The 17,916-nt window shown below is 42.3% G+C and overlaps 1 protein-coding gene and 1 pseudogene across 1 annotated transcript in view; both read left to right on the forward strand.

Moving 5' to 3' along the window:
• LOC126277284 (transferrin) overlaps positions 1 to 17,916 on the forward strand; it is a 219,079-nt gene that overhangs the window by 11,872 nt on the left and 189,291 nt on the right. The window lies entirely within an intron of this gene.
• Positions 17,693 to 17,810, forward strand: LOC126287504 (5S ribosomal RNA; annotated as a pseudogene).

Raw genomic sequence — 17,916 nt, forward strand, 5'->3', positions numbered from 1 at the left:
TAGCTAGGAGAATACTGTGATTCGCACAGTCAAATGTCGTAGAGAGGTCGCAGAAAATACCAACCGGCGCTGTTTTATTATTTAATGCTTGTAAAATCTGGTGGGTAAACGTTTAAAGGTATTCTCAGTAGAGCAACCAGTTTGAAACCCAAACTGTGATTTGCTAAGGTAAAATAGTATTCTACACTACATCGTCTTCTCAAAAACTTTGGAGAATGATGTCAGCAGTGAAACAGCTTGGTAGTTAACGACATCTCTCTTGCCACCTTTCTCAAAGAGGTGTTTAACAATGGCATATGTTTTGAGTTAGTGATGCATTACGTATTTCAGATAAGGCTGCTCTTATAACACGGGAACAAATTTTTGGTATTCTATTGGAAACACCATAAAAACCAGATGAGTTTTATTTTAGTCAAAATGTATAAGTTTCTTAAATTTCAGAAGACGAAGTTGGTGATACATTCATGTGATTGAATTTTATGAAAGTTACATTTTCAACATACTGCTGTGATTTTGCTCTTGAACTGGTTGTCCCTGTGCTTTCTACTACTTTCATGACACCATGAATCCTGCAGGGCTGTCTATAAATCCGTAAGAGTACGAGGGGGTGGAGATTTCTTCTAAACACCACGTTGCAAGGCATCCCATATATGCTCAATAATGTTCATGTCTGGGGAGTATGGTGGGCACTAGAAGTGTTTAAACAAAGAACAGTGTTCTTGGAGCCACTCTGTAGCAATTCTGGACGTGTGGGGTGTCGCATTGTCCTGCTGGAATTGTTCAAGTCCGTCGGAATGCATGATGGACATAAGTGGATGCTTATATACGTGCCATCTGTCGCAGTCGTATCTAGACGTATCAGGGGTTCCACATTACTCCAACTGTACACGCCCCACAGCACTACAGAGCCTCCACAAGCTTGAAGAGTCCCCTACTGACATGCAAGGATCCATGGATTCATGACGTAGCCTCCACACCCGTACTCGTCCATCCGCTCGATACAATCTGAAACGACATTCGTCCGACCAGGCAACATGTTTCCAGTTATCAACAGTCCAATGTCGGTGTCGACTGGCCCAGGCGCACAAGGGCACACGAGTGGGCCTTCAGCTCCGAAAGCCCACATCGATGCTGTTTCTTTGCATGGTTCGCATGCTGAGACTTGTTGATGGCTCAGCATTGAAATCGGCAGCAATTTGCGGAAGGGTTGCGCTTCTTGGGTCAAATGGCTCTGAGCACTGTGGGACTTAACTTCTGAGGTCATCAGTCCCCTAGAACTTAGAACTACTTAAACCTAACTAACGTAAGGACATCACACACATCCATGCCCGAGGCAGGATTCGAACCTGCGACCGTAGCGGTCACGTGGTTCCAGACTCAAGCGCCTAGAAGCGCTCGACCACCCCGGCCGGCGGTTGCGCTTCTATCACGTTGAATGATTTTCTTCAGTCTTCGTTGGTTCCGTCCTCGCAGGATATTTTTCGGGCCCCAGCGATGTCGGAAATTTGATGTTTTACCGGATTCCTGGTATTCGCGGTACACTCGTGAAATGGTCGTACGGGGAAATCCCCACTTCATCGCTACCTCGGAGATGCTGTGTCCCATCGCTCGTGCGCCGACTATAACACCACGTTCCATTGTAGCAGCAGTTAACGATCTACCAACTGCGCCAGACACTTGCCTTATATAGACGTTGCCGACCGCACCGCCGTATTGTGCGTGTTTTCATCTCTCTATATTTGAAGAAGCATGTCTATACCAGTTTCTTTGGCGTTTCAGTGTATATTTTCAATAAGGGAACTTGTTGAGGATAATTTACTCATACACATTTACCTGTTTGCACCTGGCATAACAGGAACAACGAAAACAAAAATAGCTGTGTGGAGATATGTGGCAGCAACCCAAACACATTTTGTTTATTTATACATGACACCGTATAAAATACCGAGTATTTCAAAATGAATATTGGAGTTTTAAGGCTTTGTAGCGTTTATTGTGTTCTACTTAATATACATTAAATGAAAGAGCAACTAAAAAGTGTTGTTTCTATACCTATGCGCCTGCACGTACACTATTTCCTGTTTCTTCCATTAAAAATAGGGTGGCCATCCGTCCCGATATATCGACAGCGTCACCGTTATGGACCTTCTTCTCCCGGTATCCCGACAAGACCCAATTTTGTCCCGATTGTGCAAAACACCGTTACGAGCTTGGCTCAAGTACTGAAATAACGCCATCTGTTGCGCAACATGCAAATGCAGTCTCGGTTAGTTTTATTTTGCAACACGTTTATGTTGACAAGGTTGGCTCATAGATGACGTTGTATGTTGCGTATCCTGTTCGACGATGTAAGAACCTTCTAGATCTAGCGGTATCATTCGAGAAAATACCAACGTTTTCATATTCTCCACAAACTATATCAATTGCTGCTGGAGCCTTAACTGTCGACGTTGAAATAATCGTGCAGAAAATATTCAATTATTTTTCAATATACATAGTAAGCACAGAGAAGCTGAAAGAGTTCTTTTTATACGTTGATGTCAATCATAAGACTCTTCTCTCAAAACAAGATGGCTGTCGTTGCAGTTGAGAAAATTCTTAAGCTCTGAATTCCATTAAAACAAATTTTTGACGCTGAAGACAGATCACCAAAAATATTTTCAATTTTTTTCAGTATTCCAATCAGTGAAATTTACTTCATGTTTCTGCAGTCAAACTTGTCTCTGTTTGAAAAAATACGACGGAAAGTTAATTATTATCCGCAAAGTAGTTATAAAATTTTATTGTAATCAAACACGAAACTTACAAGAGCATAATTTTTTCGATATAGTCTCCTTGCGGTTCAACGCACTTGGTCCATCGTTGTACAAGCTCCTTGCTGCCCTCATAAAAGAAAGTTCTCGGTTGAGCTGCGAGCCAGGAATGCACCGTTTCTTTCACTGCTTCGTCCGAGGAATTCAACGGCTTCTTAATGCCTGTTTGAGTGGACCAAACAAAGGGGCAAGATGGGGACTATATGGAGGACGATCCAGTACTTCAGATTTGGGTTTCTGGAGCGTTTCAGCAGTGTGGGCAGCAGTATGCGGACGCGGATTGTCATGCAAAAACAAAACACCTTTTGACAGCAATCCTCGGCTTTTGCTTCGAATTCCAGGCTTTAGCCTGGCAGTAAGCATCTCACTGTAACGTACTCTGTTTATTTTTGTGCCCCTTTCCCCATAATGTTCCAGTACTGAACCTTGTGCGTCCCAAAAACCGTAAGCATCAGTTTTCCTGCGGACGGTTGGGTCTTGAACTTTTTCTTGCACAGAAAATTTGGATGTTTCCATTCCATACTCTGCCGTTTACTCTCCGGCTCGTAATGATGGATCCATGTTTCGTCACCAGTAATGATCCTGCCTAAGAAGTTGTACCCTTCATTACCATAGCGATCCAACTGTTTTTTGCTGAAGTCCAAGCGCGTTTGTTTATGCAACTGTGAGAGTTGTTTTGGGCTCCATCTTGCATAAACTTTATAAAACCCAAGTCTGTAGTGGACGATTCCGCAGGCAGAACCGTGACTAATTTGCAGACGATGTTCCATTTCGTCAGTAGTTAATCGTCCGTCTAAGAGAATCATTTCACGTGAACGCTCAATGGTTTCTTCATTTGTGGCGGTAAACGGTAGCCCGGCTCCTTCATCGTAACATTTGTGCTACCATTTCGGAATTTTTCAGTCCATTCGTAGACACAGTGTTGTGACAAAATACTGTTACCGTACTGTACCGAAAGCCTTCGATGAATTTCGGCCCCTGATACGCCTTCCAAACACAGAAAACGGATCGCTGAAGGCTGCTCTTCTTTGGTGCAAATAGACAGAGGAGCAACCATGATTAACAACACGGCAGCGATAACGAAACTGACCTAGCGGCTTGAAAATTGCAAAAATATAACAACAAATAAACAAAGCATGCGCCATCAACGTAAAGCGATAGTACTACCAAAATAAACAAAAATATAACTAAATTGCGGACAATAATTGACTTACCCCTCGTATATAAAAAAGCATGGAGAAAAATAAAGTTTGGACAATTGAAATAAGAAATAAATAAGAAATATATTAATCGATATTCAGAAGTGTCTGAATGAAAGGAAAACTACCAGTTTCATTGACATGCGAACCAAGATGAATTTGAACAAATTAAAGAATGAGAACCCTAACCAAGAAATAATTAATTTGAGGAAGAAACAAAGGCTTACTATACCATAGCAGTTGATTACTTACAGAAATGGGCTATTTCTTTTAATAAATGTCAAGTAGGCTATTTGACTGGATGACGATGTCTGAAACCCTTGATTGGGTAATGATTGAAAATGCTATTATATACCTGACGAAAAAAGGAATGAAGGTTTCAGACGACAACTGTTTTCGGGAATATACATATCTGAAGAACTTTTTAGAAACTAAGTGTGACTCGGAAGAATGGAAGTTTAAACACTCCGATGAAGAAAGGTGGAATTACTTTCTTAAGGAAACCGACAATCCTGAACGGACATGCCAACTGCTAAAATTATCGGAGTATTTGTTTTCTATTCCCGCACACAAAGCTATTGCGGAAAGAGTATTTTCACTGATGTTGGCCCAGTGGACTGATGAAAGAAATTGACTGCTGCCAGATGCTGTGGAATCAATCTTAAAGTGCCAATCTCACTACAAGCTGATATGCGTGGAGTTTTATAAATATGTGAAAGGGAAAAAGACTTGCTGAAAAGGGTGAAATCTTCCGAAAAATATGATGTACCAACTACTTTGCTTTTGCAGCAACAAGTTCCATGTAAATGTGTTGTAAACAAAAAGTAATTAAATAAATCTTTTACTTCGTTTCTATAACCCCATCTCAGAGCGTACCGACAAGGTCCCAACTAATATGGCAACCGTAGTTAGAAAGCAGCAGTAGTAAAGATGGTGACTAGTCAAAGAAAGCTTTTCGTGTTTTACAGTTTGCAAGGACTGAATCTGTTGTTACAGTGCAACGTGCGTTCCGTATTAAGTTCCATTGCAATTCCCAAGTGATGATAACTTCTGTAGATGGTATCACCAGATTGAAAACACCAGCTGTCTTTGCAACGGGAAGAGCACTGGACTACCAAGAGTGACTGTTGAACGTGTTGAATAATGAGAAAGTCTTTCACGCGTAGCCCCAATAAATCAGTTCGGAAGGCTACTCGTGAATTAGCCATTCCAGTGACGTCTGTGTAGAAACATTTAAGGAGATGCTTACAAGTACGCGCTTATCGTTTGCAACTGTCAAGAGCTCTAAATCCTACAGACAACAGTTTACGTGCCAACTTTGCAAATGAAATTTTGCTGCATGACGATGAATTTTTGTGTGGATAGTGTTGTCTTTAGTGATGAATAGACATTTCATCTAAGTGGAAATGTGAACTCTCATAATGTGCACATCTGGGGACCAGCAAATCCCTACAAGGTGGTAAGGTTGCAACGAGACTCCCCTAAATTATATTTTTTTGATGCCATATCCCACCAGAAAATTTATGTGTCTTTCTTTATCGGCGAAGCAACTTTAACTGATTTTTCTTATCTTGATGCGCTGTGTCTATGGATATTTCCTCAATCGGAAGACGCTGAACCAGGTAACAATACTTGGCGCAAGATGCAGCACCGCCTCACTGCCATTAAGTCAGTACGAGACTGGTTAAACGACGTTGCACCCGACCGCTGGGGGACGGATGACAGCTTATTTTGCATGGTCCCCACGTTCACCCTATATGAAGCCTTGCGATTTTGAGCTTTGGGCACTCATAAAGGATCATATGTATGTGCCTTCGCTACCAGCTGATCTGCAGGGTGACAATTATTGAACTAGATAAAATAAAATCGTCATAACTTGTGAATGCTTTGCATTAGGACGTTCAAACCGCACGCTTGGCCGCGGGACATGATGGGAATTAATATGCGCGTGCGTGGTTTGGTTTAGCGACGAAGCCCACTTTCATTTGGATGGGTTCGTCAATAAGGAAAGTTGGTGCGTTTGGGAGATTGAATCCGCATTTCGCGACCGAGAAGTCTCTTCACTTTCATCGGGTGACTGTATGGTGTGCAATGTCCAGTCACAGAATAATCGGTGCTGTATTCCTTGATGGTACGTTGACTACCGAACGGTACGCGAAGGTTTTGGAAGATGATTTCACCCCCATTATCCAAAGTGGCCCTGATTTCAACAAGATGTGGTTAATGAAAGACGGTGCTCGACCCCATCGAAGCAGGATAGAGTGTTTTAAGTCCTGGAGGACCACTATGCGGACCGCATTATGGCTCGGGAGTATCCAGACGCCACTGGCAAAGGCCTCTATTGGCCGCCATGTTATCAGGACCTGAACACATGCGACTCCTTTTTGTGGGGCTATATTAAAGACAAGGTGTACAGCAATAACCGCAAAACCATTGCTGAGCTCAAAACAGCCATTCAGAAGATTATCGACAGCATCGAGCGCGGGATAAGCCGAGCGGTCTCAGGCGCTGCAGTCATGGACTGTGCGGCTGGTCCCGGCGGAGGTTCGAGTCCTCCCTCGGGCGTGAGTGTATGTGTTTGTCCTTACGATAATTTACGTTAAGTAGTGTGTAAGCTTAGGGACTGATGACCTTAGCAGTTAAGTCCCGTAAGATTTAACACACATTTGAACGTTTTGACAGCATCGATTTTCCAACACTTCAGCGTGTCATGCAGAATTTCGCTATTCGTCTACGCCACATCATCGCTAATGATGGCAGTCATATCGAACACCTCATAACCTAAACCCGAATATCTATAGTGACGTTTACATGTTGAATAAAGTGTGTGCACGCCGTAGTTTGTAACCAATTTGCGTTTTTTTTCATGTTTTTCAATATGTCACCCTGTAACCGACTTAAGAAACAGGATCGAAACAGTTGCTGCAACGATTACTCAAGACACACTGATCAAGTTTTGGGAAGAACTCGCCTATCGACTCGGTGTGTGCCGTGTGACAAATGGTGCTCACACTGAACACTTGTGAGCAAAACTGTTTGAGTCACTCTTTCGTGTGATGTATTGTTTATAATTGTAGGTTGAATGTAATAAGTGCTACAAAGCCTTAAAACCCCGATATTCATTGTGAAACACATTAGGAAATTCAATTATGGATGGTTGATTTAAGTTTGTATCTTAGACTAGATCTCGTTACCATTTGTTATACATAAATGCACTACAGACAAACACTCTATGCAGCCTGTTGGTATGATCATTCGATCTTTCTCGAAGTCCGAAAGGTGTCAGATATGGTTCAAGTGGCTCTAAGTACTATGGGACTTAACATCTGAGGTCATCAGTCGCATAGACCTAGAACTACTTAAACCTAACCAACCGGAGGATATCACACACACACACACACACACCCATGCCCGAGGCAGGATTCGAAGCCGCGACCGTAGCAGCAGCGCGGTTCCGGACTGAAGCGCCCAGAACAGCTCGGCCACAGCGGCCGGCCCGAAAGGTGTCGGTAAGCTGCGCATGCACGTTGTCTTGTGATCTTCACTTGAAAAGTTTCAGTTGCGTTAGAACCACTCAATAGTAATCAGAGCATTCGTCATCTGTACGAATGACTTTTTTCTTTGCCGAAAATAGACTTACATAAGAAAACCTTTTAAGGAATGGACATGCGTACTGTACTATGTGATAGCGTTCGGTAAATATTTTTGTAGTGTATCAGTTTCTATTTCAGTCCGCCCGTTATCGGTATGGGACGACAGTTGTCGTCCGGTGGAATGGCAAAATGTAGTGGGCTGAAAGTATCGTTGTTGTTGTTGTTGTTGTTGTTGTTGTTGTCTTCAGTCCTGAGACTAGTTTGATGCAGCTCTCCATGCTAACCTGCAGTCATTTCCATCAGACCTTCGTTGCCTGCAGCCTCGGCTGTTTCCTACACGGCCCCTCCATCTGCGCCGTAAAATCAGTATGCATCCTTGTTAGCTAGTGCGGAGAATAGCAAGCGTTTCCGCTGTGTTGCGTGCACGCTAACACACAGGGAGCAGCTGCCGTTTCGCGCGCGCCTCCCGACGCGACGCTTCGATTCGCGCTACGCAGCCCAGCCGCCAGATGTGTGTGTGATACGATGCGATGCGGGCCGGCGCGGCGCGACCGGTCGGCCTTGGTGCAGGACACGAGTAGGTCCGTTCCCAGGAAACGGAGCCACCGACCTGCTGAGGCAGCGTGACGTCACCCGCCCAAACGCTCGCCTTTGCCGTTTCTCTGCTGCGTAATCGCCACAGCCAAGTAAAGCGTGCTTTCTTAACCCTCAACTGCTCTAGTGGGGTCACGGAGAACCCCAGACGCTAGAGTACAATACGTAGTACGTGAACGGAACAACAGATGGCACCTGTGTTCTTGGTAATCCTTAGTGAAGTGCTGCCTTTTAACGCGGTTTATTGAATGCGATGTTTCCAGTATTATTGTGTTAGATAAAGAAAAAGAGGTCTCAGAATACACCACCAGAGTATAAACCGTAAGTTGTTTTTGATTATCTCAATTAGTGTTTTACACGACTGAAATCTTAGAGTACTTCGAAAACAGCACACTTTCCATGATAACGTTAATTGTTAAGGTTATGTAAGAATGCATTATTTTTCAGAATGGCATCATCGAAGTCATTAACAGATGACGAGTTGGAGAGAATAGTTAATGATCCTGCGTTTTTGCAATCTGATGAGGAAACCACAGCAGATGAGGACGAATTTATACTAAGTGATCATGATTCCACCTCTGAAGCTGCATCAGAACGTAGTTGTGAAGAATCAGATGATGAGGCCTGTATTAGACCTTCCGTTGACAAACATTTTTTTGGAAAAATCTGTGCTACAAGTGGTCAAAAGAAGCTCCTTCTACAACTCGTACCTGTGCTCACAATATAGTTAGTCATCTTCCAGGTGGTAAACGTGAAGCAAAAACGATTGATTCAACTGACATATTATCAGCTTGGGAACTGTTCATTAGTGAAGATTTATTGCAACTAATACTCACCAAAACAAATGTCAAGATACATGACACGTCAAACAAATACAAAGCTCCTAAGCCAGCATTCGTAAAGCCACTAGATATAATAGAACTGAGAGCGTTTCTGGATCTGCTTTATTTATCTGCCCCCCCCCCCCCCCCATGTACCATGGACCTTGCCGTTGGTGGGGAGGCTTGCGTGCCTCAGCGATACAGATAGCCGTACCGTAGGTACAACCACAACGGAGGGGTATCTGTTGAGAGGCCAGACAAACGTGTGGTTCCTGAAGAGGGGCAGCAGCCTTTTCAGTAGTTGCAAGGGCAACAGTCTGCATGATTGACTGATCTGGCCTTGTAACAATAACCAAAACGGCCTTGCTGTGTTGGTACTGCGAACGGCTGAAAGCAAGGGGAAACTACGGCCGCAATTTTTCCCGAGGGCATGCAGCTTTACTGCATGGAGAGCTGCATCAAACCAGTCTCTGGACTGAAAACCACAACAACAACAATCACTTACCTGGAGTAATGAAATCCAATCACGAAAATGTTGGACTTTTTGCTGGTGATGGAACTGGTCGTGTTGTGTTTCGAGCCACTATGAGCATTCAGAGATTTTTATTCATTTTGTCTTGTTTGCGATTCGATTGTGCTGCTACAAGAGATGCCAGGATGGCTGATGACAGACTTGCACCTATTAGAGATGTGTTGGAACTCTTTATAGACAAATGTCAAAAGTATTATACTGCAGGAGCGTACGTGACAATCGATGAAATGTTAGGACCCTTTCGTGGTAGGTTCAAATTTCGCATGTATATGCCCAAGAAGCCAGCCAAGTACAGCCTCAAAGTTATGTGCCTTTGTGACTCACGAACATTCTATTTATGCAGTGCATTTGTTTACACAGGAAAAGGGACAAATAAAAGTACATTATCAATCCCAACACAGGATGTTTTGAAATTAATAACACTAATTGAGGGAAGCAATAGACATGTGACAGTAAACAATTGGTTCATGTCACTTGAACTCTGTGATCAACTAAAAGCCAAAAAGTTGACTGTCTTAGGCACTCTAAAGCAAAATAAACCGCAGGTACCAGAAGAATTCAAACCAAAAAAAAGCGCCCAGTAGAAACTGCATTATTTGGGGATAACGAAGGAAAGACAATTTGTTCTTAGGTTCCTCGGAAAGGTCGAGCTGTTGTGTTGCTTTCATCTATGCATCACGATCAGAAAATTAGTACTCAACAGAAAAAACCTGAAATGATCATTGATTACAATGCCACAAAAGGAGGAGTGGATGCACTGGACCAAATGTGTGCCAACTATTCGTTATCACGACGAACACGCAGATGGCCAATGTCTGTATTTTATGCCATTCTAAACATAGTAGGAGTCAATGCTGCTGTCTTGCTTCAGTGCACCAAACAAATTGATGAAACAAATGATTTAAAAAGAAGGGAATTGTTACAAAAGCTTGGAATGGATTTAGTAAAGCCCCATGTACAACGTCGAGATGTCCGACTCCTTTCTTGTGAACTGAGAGATGTTGTTGTTAAACTTGGTGGTACTCCTCTTACCTCAACATCTTCAGAGCCAGAACCCATGAGGAAAGCAAGATGCTACATGTGCCCAAGTAATGTGGACAAGAAAACCAAAATAGTGTGTGAAAAATGCTCAAAACATGTTTGCCCCAACCACAGATTTTCAGTGTGCCAAAATTGTTTGTAATCATATCTCAAATATGTAAAAATGTTTATAATATTCAGTGATAAAAGTGCAATTCAAAATAAAATTTCCTTAAGTTACAGTTTCGTTTTTCTTACTGGGGTACTCCGAGACCCCTCTAGAGTATTAGTGTATGAGCATTTCACTAGAGTAGTTAAGGGTTAAAGCTCGCATCCTTCGTGCCATACAGTGGACGTCCCAGTAGGATATGATACAGATGGGCTGCTTGACCATATCAGTGTCTGGTACGCCCAGTTGAGATGGTTGCGAGCCAGACAAGTTACGCCACTACCACACTCTTTTGTCTAGTTCATCGGCTTCTCAGTACGACTGCCCCACACATTACAGATGAATTATTTAATCTCATCATAGATGTATAAAGGGATTGCGTCCAAGAGAAACCTGTAAGGTTTTTGAATTTAAGGAGGTATTAGACACACAGTTTAAAAACAAAGCATACAACTCAGTTGTAGAATGTCTTGGATGTATTTTGGAAGACGTGTATAAACAATGAAACAGTTAAATAATTTAACTATCATTAACTAAATGTGAAAAATGTATAATTCTTAAATGTGAACAATATAATGATTATTGCTGAAATCTTCTGATTAGTAAGAAGTTGTTAATTTACGTGTATACGTAAAATGTTGTGTGTCAAATGTAAAAATTACTAACTACTAGAAAGATGTATGCACAGGGTGATTATAATTAAACTTTCAAACCTCTGTAGAAATACCACCACTGGTCAACTTGCAACAGAATGTTATCGGGGAAGGGGGGAAAACGTATGGCAGAAGAAAAATAAGTAGTTACAAAATGTGGCAATAGATGGCACAGTAAGCATCATAATTTAATAGTGGTCAACTACAAATGACAAATGAATCATACAACAATGCCTTAGGTGTACGTTTCACATTAAAAAAATCTGTACTACCCAGTGTGCATGGGTGCACAGGTGTCATACTGTCCGTTACGTACGCCTGTCCACTACAGCGAGGTCATATCACATCGGATGGCAAAAATCTGTTCAAAAAATGGCTCTGAGCACTATGGGACTTAACATCTGAGGCCATCAGTCCCCTAGAACTTAGAATTACTTAAACCTAACTAACCTAAGGACATCACACACATCCATGCCCGAAGCAGGATTAGAACCTGCGACCGTAGCAGTCACGCGGTTCCGGCCGGCGTGATTAAAACTGTGTGCGGGACCGAGACACGAAAAATCTGTTTTTAATTGTCTTGAGGCCAAAAACCGCATAAAAAGTATCGATCACATCGGTTTTTAATTTCCCTGAGGCCAAAAACCGCATAAAAAGTTCATTCAAAATCAAATCGGATTATTAATATCCGTGTGACTGACGCAAAACATGCTCAGTATGCTTCCACCGTTTTCTGCAACAATTTGAAATCGAGAATCAGCATGTTCCAGAAATGATCGAAGTGTTTCCAGGGTCACGTTCAGAATGTGTTGCGAATTGCGTGTCTTCAATCCAGCTAAGTCTTCAATTGGAACACTGAACACAACAGCTTTCAGATAGCCCCACATTCAAAAGTCACACAGAATACGATCAGGTGTAGGGAAATGGCGGCTGATAATTCTAGCATTTCCCAAATGGCGTTTCTGTGGCTGCTTAAGTGGATTTGCAACGTGCAGAGGAGCGCCATCTTGCAGAAAAATAATCTCATCCACATATCCACGCTGTTGGGGAGCAGGAATCACGTGGTTGCGCAAAAGACACTCATAGCGCTTACAAGTGACGGTACAGGTAACAGGACCGGAAGCACCTGTCTCTTCGAAAAAATATGGCCCTATGATAAATGATGTCGTAAACCCGCACCACACGGTGACCTTTTCCAGGATGGAGTGGTACTGGTTGATTTGCGTGTGGATTTTCCGGCGCCCATATTCGACAATTCTGTGTATTGACATATCCTGTCAGACGGAAGTGGGCATCGTCTGTCCACAAAATCTTCCACGGCCAATCATTGTCCACTTCCATGCGAGGAAGAAGTTCTAAAGCAAAGATCTGTGTTGCTGGCAGGTCAACAGGAAGCAACTCGTGCACATGCGTAATTCTGAATGGATAGCAAAGAAGGGTGTTTTGTAGGATTTAACGCACCGTGCTCACGGGCATGTCGAATGTTCGGGCAATTCTCCGTGAACAACATGTTTGCACGGCACCACTCGTCTCCTCCTGCATTTCTGTCGCCACTGCTTGCACTGACGTCGAATCAATTCGTTTCCTTCCTCTACCAGGTTGCACACCAGAAGAACCCGTCAAATCGAATTTCCGAATCATTTTCTCCAGGCACTCGGCAGTCATCGGACCAACGGTTTTTTTCAAACCCTTCAGTACCCGGAACTTCTGCAGAGCGACGTGTACACGGTCATCAATCATATAATACAGCTTTAGAAGCAGAGCGCGATCCTGCATTGAGACAGTCATGGCGAACGTCGCAGACGCGAAAGGAGGAAAAGCCGTGTACCCGGCTTGTTTACTTCAGTGGATCGTGCGCATGACGGGTGTTTCCATTTACGTATTCTGACAGATACAGCACCATCTATTGATCAATTTTCACACTTTTTTCTGCCATATGTTTTTCCCCTTCTCCTATAATATTCCGTTGCAATTTGACGTCATGCTGACCAGTGGTGTTATTTCTACAGAGTATTGAAAGTGTAACTTTAATTATAATCACTCTGTATATATATGTATAATGTAAAAATTAGTAACAACTATACTTTTATCAATATGTAAAATGTATTTTGACGAAGCCAATTGCATGGTAAAAATTCTGAAGAGCTAATAAATAAACAAAAAAATCGCAGCAGAAGCCACCATAAATCTAGTATGTTAGTTACTTTTCTCTTTCTGTTTTTAAGTTTTTGCGCTATTTGAAACCGATGACCCAAAAAAAAAAAGAAATTTCTGGAACCCCTCCTCAGTTTCTGCTGGCAGCCCGTGCAACAAGCTAACTTGCCCGCTACGTGTAACTGGATACTCTGTTGCACTTATGAAAAAGCTGAAGCAATTCCTTTTTTTCTTATCATTGCTCTCTCAAAAGTTAAGATAATCACCATTTCTTTTCGGCGAACGGTGAAGCACATGCTCACTTCCTCTTTCACTTCTATTCTTCTTCCTCCTTTTCTTTTCGGATAATCATCTCATATTGTTTTCCCCTGCTTTTCGTTACTAGTGTCTCCTTCTCTCACCTGCTTTCTCTCATTCTGCCACAGATTATAGTCCAGAAGTAACTGCTGTACTCTTCACAAACAATTATCTAAACTGCTATTTCTGTTCTTGCTGCACCAATTTTACCATTTCTGTAATAATTATTTCTAAGTGTACTAAACGTAAGAATTCCTGTAATACGTGGCTCACATTTGAAGCTCCCTGAGAATGTTCCAAGATAAATGTAGATGCCGTGTGACTGTGGCCTCCCATCGGGTAGACCGTTCACCGGGTGCAAGTCTTTCGATTTGACGCCACTTCGGCGACTTGCGCGTCGATGGGGATGAAATGATGATGTTTAGTACAACACAACGCCCAGTACCTGAGCGGAGAAAATCTCCGTCCCAGCCGGGAATCGAACCCGGGCCTTTAGGATTGACATGCTGTCGCGCTGACCACTGAGCTACCGGGGGCGGACTGATCGAAGCTAATTCTATTGTATATTTATGAGACTAGAATGCTTCACAGTTGCTAAATTTATATTGGAATTGGGCATACGTCTTAATCTCCCTGCCCCTCTGACAGTCCATCTACTCCTTGAGCCGTGTCTATAGTTCTTGCAAACGAAACTTTGATTGGCAATTGAAATTGCTTAAACTGAATGTGTAAATCCATTAGTATCATTAGTAATTCAAATACCGTAGTAGTATTCTAATTACAAGACATTAAGCCATAAATACTACTTTCCTGTTTTCTGTTAAAACCTACTTAGGAAGAGGACAAAACAGCTTCCTTCTGTGTATACAACTTTTGTTTAAAATTTTGTGTATAAAGAAAAAGAATAACTGTGGAAGGAAACATTCGCCTAATGGTTTAAATGCCCTTCCATAGTAGTTAAAACTGATTGTGTGAAATAAAACAAAACCATACATTTTCAAAGCACAACATTTTCTTTCTTGCAATCGGTTGAAACAGAAAACATGTACAGAGCTGTGTAAAAAAGGATAAAGCCTATCTCCGTCTGAATTTCTTAAGAATATCGTGTAAAAACTTGAAGTAAACTGGTCAAGCACTTTCCGAGATTTTTACTAACAACATTTCTACTTTAATATATTATACATTTATAAAGTACATATATTTACAGTCCAAAAATAATAGCACAAAATATATAATGCGTCCGAATGTTTATTAGAGGATAGTGAAAAATTTGAAATAAATCGATAAATAACTTTATAGATGTTTGGAAACAACATTTCTCCTTTATATATTGTGTAATATTCATATATTATATACGTATATGGAAAAATATATACTCTATGTCAGTCCGAATATTTATTAGGTAATCTAAAAGAAATTGGTTAAGAACTAATCGAGATTTCTAGTAACAACGTCTTTATGCGGTAGTATAGAATATACAGATACCGATTCCTGACTGGAAATGGAAGAAGAAAAGTCCTATTAACACTTCTCTAGAATGCATCGTTGCTTCGGTAGATGGCGCTGGCGAATGAAAGTCTCTCTGACTACGTGCGGTGTGTTCCTTGAATGTTGCGGGTTGCGTGGTTGACGTAGAGTACTATAAGCAGCAGAATGGCCCGGTATTCTTGTCGGGAAAAAGGCGAGTTGGTGTTTGTGTAAGGCCAAGCAGACAGAAAAGGTCAACAGGCAACAAGGCTATACCAAAAGTAAGTACCCTCCCTGCACGTTCGTCTGTCTGAAAGGACTTAGGGTCATACAAACGGACAAAAAGGGCTCGAAATGTTATGTGATGTGGTTGGTATCTGTGAGGTTACTTGTTTTGGGTGTAGCCGTGCTGCGTCTCGACCGTGTCCATCTGGTTGACGGTACACAAACACCATCCAGACTTGTTACCGACATGAGTACCGGATCACTCTACTGCTTGCAGTACGCTGCGTCAAAACACAGCCAGCAGCACACAAAGAACACACGGCACGCGGTCAGAACTTCAGCGCCATCTACCGTGGCAATGTCGCATTTCCGGACACACGTCCACAGTACCTTTTTTCCTCCGCTTTCAGTAGGGAGTCTGTCCCTGCAGTATGTCGGTTTTATAAATGTCCACCCTGTATAACTTTCACTAAATGCGGGACTTCAATGCGAGGTGCTTACAATGGTTTCACAGCGAAACAGTCTCGAAACCTGGCAGAAAATCAGACAAGATTCTGATCGCATGTAAAGTGTGTTAGCGGCAGTCAATGCCTTCTCTGCACGATAGCAATGGAAATACTGCCCATTACAGTGCTGCTAAAGCAGAGTTACTAAACACAGCCTTCTGAAATTCCTTCACCAAAGAAGACGAAGTACATATTCCAGAATTAGATTCAAGAACAGATGCGAACATGAGTAATTTGGAAGTATATATACTCGGAGTAGTGAAGAAACTAAATCACTTAATTAAAGCATGTCTTTCGGTCCAGACTGCATAGGAATTATGTTCCTTTCAGGGTATGCTGATGGCAATAGCTTCATACTTAACAATCATATACAACCGCTCGCTTGACGAAAGATCCGTACCCAAAGACAGGAAAATTGCACAGGTCACACCAATATTCAAGAAAGGCAGCAGGAGTGATCCACAAAATTAAGGCCCATTTCATTACCGTCGATATGCAGCAGGATTTAGAACACACATTGTTTCTGGTCGTCTGCTGTTCCTTCTCTACTTAAACGATTTAGGACACAATCTGAGCAGCCGTCATAGGTTATTTGCAATTATTGCTGTCGTTCATCGTCTACTAGAGTCATCAGAAGATCAAAACAAATTGCAAAAAGATTTAGAAAAGAGATTTGTATAGTGCCAAAACTGACAATTGACCCCAAATAATTAAAAGCGTTAGGTCAACCGAATGAGTGCTAAAGGAATCCGTTAAACTTCGGGTACACGATAAATCAGTCAAATCTATGGATCGTAAATTCAACTAAATACCTCGGAATTACAGTTGCGAACAACTTAAATTGGAAAGAACACACAGAAAATGTTGTGGGGAAAGCGAACCAAAGACTGCGTTCTATTGGCAGAACACGTAGAAGACGCAATAGCGTCTACTAAAGAGACTGCCTATACTACGCTTGTCCGTTCTCTTTTAGAGTATTGCTGCGCGATGTGGGATCCTCACTAGTTAGAAATAACGGAGTACATCGAGAAAGTTCCAAGAAGAGCAGCACGTTTAGTATTATCGATAAATAGGGGAGAGAGTGTCACTGATATGAAACAGGATCTGGGGTGGACATCATTAAAGCAAAAGCGTTTTTCGTTGTGGCGGAGTCTTCTCACGAAATTTCTATCACCAACTTTCTCCTCGGAATGCGAAAATGTTTTGCTGATGCCGACCTACATAGGGAGAAACGATCATCATAATAAAATAAAGGAAGTCAGAGCTCGCACAGAAAGATATAGTTGTTAGTTTTTTTCCCGCCCTATTCGGGATTGGAATAACAGAGAATTATTGCGAAGGTGTTTCGATGAACCCTCTGCAAGGCACTTCAATGTGATCTGCAGTGTGTCTATGTAGATTTAGTTATAGCTATAGATGTAGATCGACGCCGGATGCAGAGTATGGGAGTGGGCTGCCAACATAAAAAATAGGAAAGTATTGCACAAAGGCAGGAGGAAAGGAACGCTGCTACTTGATTACACGATAGCTAAACGGTCACTGGAAATACATGTGAACGGAGCGATTTTATGTGCGACGGGACTAGGTGAAATTAATTGCAGAAAAGTCAAATGTCAGATTGTGTTTTATTGTGTACATATATAACTAATGCCAACGGCGTTGCCGCAGTGGTAACACCGGTTCCCGTCAGATCACCGAAGTTAAGCGCTGTCGGACTGGGCTAGCACTTGGATGGGTGACCATCCGGTCTGCCCAGCGCTGTTGGCAAGCGGGGTGCACTCAGCCCTTGTGAGGCAACCTGAGGAGCTACTTGATTGGGAAGTAGCGGCTCCGGTTTCGGAAACTGACATACGGCCGGGAGAGCGGTGTGCTG

The sequence above is a fragment of the Schistocerca gregaria genome, chromosome 1 (genome assembly GCF_023897955.1).
Source record: "Schistocerca gregaria isolate iqSchGreg1 chromosome 1, iqSchGreg1.2, whole genome shotgun sequence".
In the NCBI taxonomy this organism is placed as follows: Eukaryota; Metazoa; Arthropoda; class Insecta; order Orthoptera; family Acrididae; genus Schistocerca; species Schistocerca gregaria.